This window comes from Cnephaeus nilssonii, assembly GCF_951640355.1.
Source record: "Cnephaeus nilssonii genome assembly, chromosome: 16".
NCBI lineage: Eukaryota > Metazoa > Chordata > Mammalia > Chiroptera > Vespertilionidae > Cnephaeus > Cnephaeus nilssonii.
In genome coordinates, this window is record NC_137087.1 from 21,854,726 (window position 1) to 21,865,482 (window position 10,757).

The 10,757-nt window shown below is 39.3% G+C and overlaps 1 pseudogene across 1 annotated transcript; it reads left to right on the forward strand.

Moving 5' to 3' along the window:
* Window positions 1–5,226: 5,226 nt before the first annotated feature.
* LOC307112627 (ferritin heavy chain-like) lies at window positions 5,227–5,760 on the forward strand (annotated as a pseudogene). The gene has a single exon. The product of its transcript is annotated as a ferritin heavy chain-like (transcript).
* The last annotated feature ends 4,997 nt before the right edge of the window (window positions 5,761–10,757 follow it).

The window sequence follows — 10,757 nt, forward strand, 5'->3', positions numbered from 1 at the left end:
CTGGGTCCGGCGCGAGCTCTGGGGAAAGGCTTTCCAAAGGAGGGGGAGGGGGTGGGGGGAGAGGAGGGGGAGGGCGGGGACGTCACGTGATCGCGTGAGCCCGCCGCCATTTTGTGTTTTTTCTCCCCTCCCCCCTCTTTTTTTTCTAGTTCAAGTACTTGGAAGAAGGGATATATCCTGTGGCATCTCCCTAACTTTTAATAATTTGAGATAAAATTCACTTAACATGTAATTCACTGTTTTACATATTTCATATTGTACAATTCACTGGCTTTTAGTATATTCATAAGGTTGTGCAACCATCATGTCCATTAAAAAAAAATATATATATATATATATCCGAAACCGGTTTGGCTCAGTGGATAGAGCATCAGCCTGCGGACTGAAAGGTCCCAGGTTCGATTCCAGTCAAGGGCATGTACCTTGGTTGCGGGCACATCCCCAGTGGGAGGTGTGCAGGAGGCGGCTGATCAATGTTTCTCTCTCATCGATGTTTCTAACTCTCTATCCCTCTCCCTTCCTCTCTGTAAAAAATAAATAAAATATATTTTAAAAAAATATATATACATACACACACACACACACATATATACATACACACACACTAGAGGCCTGGTGCATGGATTCGTGCACAGGTGGAGTCCCTCGGCCTGGCCTTCGGACATCCCCCGAAGGGTCCCGGATTGCAAGAGGGCATAGTCCAGGCCAAGGGACCCCACTGGTGCATGATTGGGACCGCTGGAGGGCTCCAGGGCATCCCCCAGTCCTGATCAGCAGGACCCCAGCAGCAAGCTAACCTACCGGCTGGAGCATCTGCCCCATGGTGGTCAAGTGCACGTCATAGGTACCCGTCAAACAGTTGCTTAGGCTTTTATGTATATAGAATATATATAATTTTTTTTCAGACAGGAAGGGAGAGGGAGAGGTAGAAACATCAATGATGAGGGAGAATCATTGATTCGCTGCCTCCTGAGTGCTCCAGATGAGGGGGGGTCAAGCCCATAACCCAGGCATGTGCCCTGACCAGGAATACAAACTGTGACCTCTTGGTTCACAAGTCAATGCTCAACCACTGAACCACTCCGGCAGGGCTTAATAGTATCTTTTCATGCACAATTTTACTGATTTTTCTTGAAGTTGAACTTAGGTATTTTTTTCTTGTGTTGCTTCTCCTTTTGGTGTCATACATAAGATCCTATTGCCAAATCCAAGGTCATAAAGATTTACCTCTATGTTTTCTTCTAAGAGTTGTTTAGTTTTGCTTTACATTTAGATTACTGATCCACTTTATTATTATTTTAAAATATATTTTTATTGATTTCAGAGAGGAAGGGCGAGGGAGAGAGATAGAAACATCAATGGTAAGAGAAAATCATGGATTGGCTGCCTCCTGCACGGCCCCTACTGGGGCTCAAACCCACAACCCGGGCATGTGTCCTGAATGGGAATCGAACTCTGGACCTCTTGGTCCATGGGACAACACCCAATTCACTGAGCCACACCAGCTGGGCTCACTTACCCATTTAAGATTAATTTTTGTATATAGTGTGAGTTAAGAGTCCAATTCACATTTTTGCATGTGGATATCCAGTTGTCCCAGAACTATTTGTTGAAAAGTCTATTCTTTCCCAATTTGATGGTTTTAGCATCTCTGTCAAAAATCAATTGCCCACATATAAATAGGTTTATTTCTGGACTCTAAATTCTCTTCCATTGATGTATGTCTATCCTTATTCCAGTGCCACACTCTATAATTTCGATGGCTTTTTAGAAGCCTTGAGAAGTGAAAGTCTTCCAACTTTTCCCCGCCAAGATTGTTTTGGCTTTTCAGGGTTTCTTGCAATCCCCTATGAATTTTAGGATCAGATTGTCCAGTTCTGCAAAAATGGCAGTTGGAATTTTAGTGGGGATTGTTTTGAATCTGCAGATAAATTTGCGGAGTATTGCCATCTTAACAATATTAAGTATCCATTCCATGAATGTGAGATGTCTTTCCATTTATTTAGGTCTTCTTTCATTTCTTTCAACATATTTTATAGATTTCAGAGTTCAAATTTTGTACCTCCTTGGTTAAATTTATTTTCCAACTACTTTATTCTTTTTTAAAATACATTTTTTAAATTGGTTTCAGAGAGAGGGAAAGGGAGAGAGAAAGAAACCTTAATGTGAGAGTGAAACATCAACTGGCTGCCTGCCCTGACCAGGGATTGAGCCAGAAACCTGGGCATGTGCCTTGACCATGAATTGAACCGGCGACATTTAACCAACTGAGTCACACCAGCCAGGGCACTATTTTATTCTTTTTGATGATATTGTAAGTGGAACAGTTTTCTTTCTTCTTTTTTTAATTGTTTAAAATATTACATGTCTCGCCGAAACCGGTTTGGCTCAGTGGATAGAGCGTCGGCCTGTGGACTGAAGGGTCCCAGGTTCGATTCCGGTCAAGGGCATGTGCCTTGGTTGCGGGCACATCCCCAGTGGGGGGTGTGCAAGAGGCAGCTGATTGATGTTTCTCTCTCATTGATGTTTCTAGCTCTCTATCCCTCTCTCTTCCTCTCTGTAAAGAATCAATAAAATATATTTTAAAAAATAAAATAAAATATTACATGTCTCATTTTCCCCCCATTGACCTCTCCTCGGCCATCCCGCCCCCCCCCCCCCCCCCCGCACATGTCCTCATCCCCCCTACTGTCTGTGTCCATGGGTTATGCATGCATACAAGTCCTTTGGTTGCTCTCTTACCGCCCTCCCTGGAACTGTTTTCTTAATATCATTTTTGGATTATTTATTACTAGTGTAAAGGAATACAATTGATTTTACTCTATTGATATTTTTGCAACTTTGTTGAATTAGTATATTAGCTCTAATTCTTTAGGATATTCTATATATAAAATATATCATCTGTGAATTGAGATAGTTTTACTTCTTTCTTTCCAATTTGAATGCTTTCTAGTTCTTTTTTTCTAATTGCTGTAGCTAGCACTTCCAGTCTAGTGTTGAATAGGAGTGGTGAGATCAGACATCCTTGTTTTATTCTTGATTTTAAAGGGAAAGCTTCAGTCTTTCACCATTAAGTATGATTTTAGCTGTGGATTTTTCTCTTCTATTCCTAGTTTATTGACTGTTTTCATCATGAAAGGGTTTGGATATTGCCAAATTGTTTTTCTTTATCAATTGAGATTGTCATGTGGATTTTTCCTTTATTTTATTGAAATGGAATTTTACATTGATTGAGTTTTGCATGTTTATTCAACCTTGCATTCCTGAGATAAATCCCACTTAGTTATCTATATATATAAAAGGCTAAGTGACTGACCATTTGACTGAACAGCCGGTATATATGACGCACACTGGCAATTTAAAAATAAACATTGACTCACACATGCATGATACATTAAAGCTCTCGCTGGCGCCAATTGTATGTGTGTTTTAATTTTATAATAGTATATTATATATAGTATTTTGACATGTACTTTCTTGCAGTAATGTAATTATCACATGAATTTTTCTTCTAATTAATTTCCTTTCAATGTGCATGAATCCGTGCACTGGACCACTAGTAATATATAATCATTTTTATATGCTCCTAGATTTCGTTAGCTAGTATTTTTTTTTAAGAATGTTAGTATATACAAGGTGTCCCAAAAAATGTATACACACTTTAGCAGCTGATAGCTCAATTTTGAAAATGAATTCTTTTTATTTATTTATTTTTGTTAATCCTCACCGGAGGATATTTTTCCCATTGATTCTTAGAGAGAGTAAAAGGGAAGGGGGGGGGGGGGAGAAAGAGAAACATTGATATAAGAGAGACACATCGATTGATTGCCCCCACATGTGCCCCAATGGGGCCAAGGATCAAGCCTGCAACCCAGGAACATGCCCTTGACCAGGAATCAAACCCGCAACCCTTCTGCAAAGTGGACATACGGATGGCCAAGAGACATATGAAAAAATGCTCAAAGTCACTAATCATCAGAGAGATGCAAATTGAAACGACAATGAGGTATCACCTCACACCTGTCAGAATAGCTACAATTAACAAATCAACAAATGACAGGTGCTGGAGAGGATGTGGAGTAAAGTGAATCCTAGTACACCACTGGTGGTAATGCAGACTGATACAGCCATTATGGAAAACAGTATGGAGTTTCCTCAAAAATTTAAATATAGAACTGCCATTTGACCCAGTGATCCCACTTCTAGGAATATATTCTAAGAGACCAGATACACCAATCAGAAAGAATGTATGCACCCCTATGTTCATAGCATCACAATTTACAATAGGTAAGATCTGGAAACAGCTGAAGTACCCATCAGTAGATGAGTGGATAAAAAAAAGCTGTGGTACATTTTCTCCATGGAATACTATGCAGGAATAAAAAAGAAGGGTCTCTTACCCTTTGAGACAGCATGGAGGGACCTGGAGAGTATTATGCTAGTCAGAGAAAGACAAGTATCACATGATCTCACTTATATGTGGAATCTAATGAACAAAATAAACTGTTGAACAAAATATATCCAGAGACATAGAAGAAAGGAACAGACTGCCAAATCTCAAATAGAAGGCAGGGGTGGGAAGATTTAAACCAAAGAACTTGTATGCATGGACACAGACAAAAGAGTGGTGAATGAGGGAGGTGGGGTGGGAAAAGGAGACATATGTAATATTTTCAACAATAAAGAATCATTGATTAGTTGCCTCCTGTTGCCTATTGGGGATCAAGCCCACAACCTGGGCCTGTGCCCTGATCTGGAATTGAACTATGATCTCTTGGTTTGTGGATTGAGGCTCAATCATTGAGCAATACCAACCAGGCTGTACTTTTTGAATTTTGTACCAAATGACATGTCTTAAATGTTAAATTTTTTAAAAATTATGGTTCATTCCCTTTAATAGTAGAGTAGCATTTTAGTGTTCATCATAGTAAAAAGCTGGAAACAATAAAAATGCTCAATAGGAGTGATAAAATGATGGGACATTAATGTGCTTGAACACTCTGTAGGTATTAAAAGTGATAGGACATTTGAGACAGTCTTCATGGAAAGTCACTGTGGTTTCATGCTTCAACAGTGCTTGGACAGAACCCGGCGCTGACCCATCCCAGCCAGCTGCCCAGATCTAGCCTTCTGCCGACCTCCTCACAGAGCCCTCCAACAGTCCCAAGGCCCCCGCCATCACTCCAGTGCTGCCCAGCCGCCTCTCCTTAGCCACCCACCATAACAATGACCGAGTCCACCTCGCAGGTGGGCCAGAACCTCCACCAGGACTCGGAGGCCCGATCAACTTGGAGCTCTACGTTTCCTATATCTACCTATCCATGTCTTACTACTTTGACCGTGATGATGTGGTTTTGAAGGACTTGGCCAAATATTTTCTTCACCAACCTCATGAGGAGAGGGAACATGCTGAGAAACTGATGAAGCTGCAGACCCAACGAGTTGGCCAAAACTTCCTTCAGGATATCAAGAAACCAGACCATGAGAACTGGGAGAATGGGCTGGATGCAATGGAGTGTGCATTAGACTTGGGGAAAAGTGTGAATCAGTCACTACTGGACTTGGCACAAAGTGGCCACTGACAAAAATGACCCTCATTTGTGTGACTTCACTGAGACTCACTTTCTGAATGAGCAGGTGAAATCCATGAAAGAATTGGGTGACCACTTAACCAACTTGCGCTGCTTGGGGGCCCCTGAAACGGGCATAGTAGAGTATCTTTTTGACATGCACACCCTGGGAGACAGTGCTGAGAGCTAAGCCTTGGGCTGGCTACCAATAGCCATGGGGTTGACTTCCTTGGTCACCAAAGCAATACCTACATGTCAGAGCTACCATTACCTTTTCTATAACTTGTACCAAATCATCCACTCAACGTCTTTCATTTCTAACATTCCTTCAAATAAAGTAATTTGGTACCCTACCCCCCCAAATGATATGATATTTGAGCTGATACAAGAACTACAGGAAGGAGCTAGCCATATGAGTTTCTAAAGGTAGAACCAGGTAGCAGGTACAAATGCTTTGGGTCAGACAGGGTTTGGCCTGTTCAAGGAACTACAGAAACTTAGGGTGGCTGGAGCATGGTCAACAGAGCGGATAGGTTGGCAGAAGCCAGGTCACCAAGAGCTTTGCAGACTAAGTAGTTTGGTTTCATATTAAGTACAGCGAGAAGCCATTGGAATGTTTTAATCAGGGAAATGTCATGATCCATGACATTAAAAAAAGAGCATTAAGAAGATAAAGGATCTAAAAACCATGTCACCAGAGGAACATTGAAGGAACTGGCTATTTGGCCAGGAGATTATTTAAAAATATATGATAGTTGTCTGATGTGGTGGATGTTTAGTTGGGATATTGACTGAGCTATTTAACAGAGCAAAATAATAGAAAAAAAAACTTTTTTTTTTTTCCTCATGGAAAAGACCAAGTTCCTTCAGTTTAGCTGTTCTGCCATGCCCTAGCGTGTTGCCCATGTATGTATGGTCAGCCTAAGTCATGTCTTCCTTGTAACCAATCAGGAAAGAGGTGGAAAATTTAGTCTCTAGCTGCCAACCTAACTGGGGAGGAGATGGGGCAAGGGGATAAAGTAGTTCCTGTTACAGAAGGAAGAGGTCTACCAGGATGCTACAACAGGGGAGGTAGGTTTCCAATTAGATGAATTTAAAGTAACTTATTATTCTGTGATAGTTAATGTAATATCACTAAAAGCCTATTGTCAATATATATTTTTTTTGCTTCAGATTTTTAATGAATACTTTAGCACACTGTGTTCAGGATTAAGTTTATTAAAACAATGATAAAGCCGCCGAAACCGGTTTGGCTCAGTGGATGGAGCGTCTGCCTGCGGACTGAAAGGTCCCGGGTTCGATTCCGGTCAAGGGCATGTACCTTGGGTGTGGGCACATCCCCAGGGGTGTGTGTGTAGGAGGCAGCTTATCGATGTTTCTCTCTCATCGATGTTTCTAACCCTCTATCCCTCTTCCTTCCTCTCTGTAAAAAATCAATAAAATATATATTTAAAAAACAAAACAAAACAATGATAAAGCCAAGGGAAGGCAAGTCAGTCTAGACCCACGTTGATTATCAGCTCTGCCAATTAGTAGGTAGGGGTGTGCACATAACTTAAGCTTTAGAACTGACCTATGTTCTAAAATGGGGTTGCTAAGAGCCCTTACTTAATATCATCACTGTGAGAATTAAATAAAATGCAAGGTTTCTGAGACATAATCAGGATTCCAAATACGTAGCCATTTTGATTTTGTTAACACAATCCATACATTTGGTCATCTTCAAATATAAAATTCTTATAGTCCCTTGTCACTAAAAATGTGTGGATATTTGATTGGATATCAAAATTTTAAAAATATTATTTTGTAGTGGAAAGAAAAATTAGACTACCAGGTGCAAAATAGAAGTATAAAATTTATTTAAAATCACCCACAAAGTTCTGTATAATCAGGAATGATACAATTTGCAATAGCTTTTTTATAAAAAAACTCATGACAAAGATTTAAAATATAATTTCAATTACAGTATTCATTTAGCCTTATCCTTTAGAACAATTAAAAAAAAAAGAAACTTTATGCTCTAAATAAATGAGACACAAGGAAAATATAATAGACAATTTCCACAACTATCTTTACATGAATATTTCAATACTAGTACATTTCAATGCCTTTTGCTACATAAACATGAAATCATGTACAACTGCTGTGCACCAAAACTTAGCTTAATTCGATCTTTCAAGTAACATGCAATTTCAACTCACAAGTCTTCAAGTACTGCTAGTAAGTGTTCCCTTGTATGCAGAGCACTACATTTTGATCCTGAATTGAAATCATTAAGGTTATATTTTTCCCTTCTACATGAAGTGCTTTTTCTTTAAACTGCTTCCCCCATATGTTAGATCAACAACAACAAAAAGGATATTTTAGAGTTTAAAAATCTTTTTCATACTATTTCATTTTATAGAATATTTAATACAGTAGGGCAGCAAGAGGTAAAAATAAGTCCCCCAAAGCAAAAAAAAAAAAAAAAAAAAAAAAATTAAAGGTACAAAATAAATAGTAAATACACTCCAAAGAGAAAAAGTCATCTAGAGACAGGAATATTAACTTGTGAAATTGATATTTCTCTCTTAGGAAATCAACACTACTCTATTTCACCATGATGAAGGATCTGTAAATATTTTACTTCCACTAATGTTAAGCACTCAGTCTTCTCCTTGGAACCACGTTACTGATATGCACGTCAATCTACTGGTAGGTCACCATATAGCTTAAGAGTAAATGAAGAAACTAGAAATTAATGCATTTCTCTCTTTTGAATACTTTTTTTTTAAGTTTCTCTTTAGGAAACACTTTATGATTTCTTGGTTACCCAAAGATTACCATCCACCCATATGTCACAATGCAAAAGCTACCCTTTATTTTTACTATAAAATCATTTCTAAAAATATATTTCTCTTGAAGCACCTATCACATTGTAATTTCATAAAAAGTAAAAAAAAAAAAAACCATACATCGCAGTAAAATAATTTTTGTTTTAAGAGCTGTTTTTGTAAATCATATGTAGTCAGCCATTTTATAATATCACAAACAGGCATTTGTTGAGATAGGCAGTTACTGAACTGAGTCACCAAAAGTGGAATTTGACTATTTAGGGCAATTTGGCCTCTTTTGTCCATTAGTAACGTATAATGAATGATGAAATAGCAAAAATATCTTACCTGTTTGTATCTATAAAGAACTTACCAAAATTTTTACAAATACATCTAATTTTACTTAACTCTCTGGGCAAGGGTATGTTTAACCATTGACTGAGAGATTTTATATAGCTGAATCAAAGTGTAAAAACAAAACAAATTCAAATAAGTGGGAGACAGTACTATCTCTTAGAGATGGCAAACTTACATTTTTTTTAAAAATTTAATTTTATTTTAAATATATTTTTATTGATTTCAGAGAGAAAGGAAGAGGGAAAGTTAAAAACATTGATGAGAGAGAATCATTGATCAGCTGCCTCCTGCATGCGCCCCCTTTGGGGATGGAGCCCGCAACCCAGGCATATGCCCTTAGCCATAATTGAACTCAGGACCCTTCAGTCTGCAGGAGACACTCTATCCACTGAGCCAAATCAGCTAGGGCCAAACTTACATTTTTACCATGAGGCCTAGGAACTAGAAGAGTCCAGCAAATTCCTTCAAGAAAAATGCACTAAGCCCAGCCAGTGTACTCAGTGGTTGAGCATAGACCCATGAACCAAAAGGTCAAACTTCTATTTCAGGTCAGGGCACATGACGGGTTACAGGCCAGATTCCCAATGTGGGGCGTGAAGGAGGCAGCCGATCAGTGATTCTCTCTCATCATTGTTCCTATAACTCTCTCCCTCTCATTTCCTCTTTCTGAAACAATTAAAAACATTTTTTTTTAAATGGGGGAAAAAAAGAGACCTGCACTTCAATATAACAAACACATTCAACTTTGTGAGTTGTTGACTTTAGCCTTTTAAAAAATGTTTTAAAACAATTACTACTTAGGTTTCCCTCTATTTTGTAGTACAAGGTCTTTCTTTATGAAAAAGTGTTTTTACAGGGAACAACAAAACTTACCCTAAGCCCTAGGATAAGTCTTGGGAATTTGGGGAGACCTTCTTAAGTATGCACAAGAAAATAGCTGGCTAACTAAATAATGATGGCCCCTCAGACTCCCACGGGCCACCCAGGTTCTGCTGCGTGAAAGGAGCATGGAGCTGGAGGGGCCCTGTGCAAGTGACCCTGGTCTACAATGCATGGATCCAGGTGCGGCACATCTGTTCACAAATGGAAGACTGAGCAAAACACAGAGTATTTCTCCCTCCTGATACGCAAGGACTGACTGATGACTAGATTGAAGAATTGAAATTAAGGGATGAAAAGTGTGTAACCTGTGGCAGTGTAGTATTAAAAAAAAAAAGTTATTGGATGAAGAAATGGGCATGCTCCAAATAAAAAAAAAATGAAGTAAGTTTTAAAGACTATAAGAAGCCAAAACAATAATATCTAATTAACAAATGGAAGCCAGCATCTGTGTTACCATGGGGATGGTGGAAGACTGCTGGGCCAGCTGAGAGGGGCCAGTAATGCTTGTTTATCCCATGGGTCTGCCGCCCTACTATCCCATCTGGATGGGATTTGAAAATAAGGAAGATGCTGGGAACTGAGGAAGGACTCAAGGTCATTGAGGAGTCAGAAGCACAACTGTAGTGGGCTGCCAAGGAGTGAAGAATAAAGATTTCAGACTACATGGGCAGAAATGAAAACACACACACACAATTATAGTCAAGATTCAGCGAAGGGGACAAGGAGCTCCAGCCCAAGGACCTAATATTAGCAAGGAGCAGAAACAGCTGATGCTGTATTATCACAGAAGACAGGACTAACTCAAGAAATTAGAAGAAAATGATGACTCCTGTTTAAATTCTCCATGGGCATAGAACACTGATTTGAAAAAACATTTTCATGGAGTTAAAGACAAAGCAAAGCCCTAACCGGTTTGGCTCAATGAATAGAGCATCGGCCTGTGGACTCAAGGGTCCCGGGTTCGATTCCGGTCAAGGGCATGTACCTTGGGTGCGGGCACATCCCCAATGGGAGGTGTACAAGAGGCAGCTGATCGATGTTTCTGACTATCTATCCCTCTCCCTTCCTCTCTGTAAAAAAAATCAATAAAATATATATTTTAAAAAAATAAATAAAAAGGATAATCACATGGCCC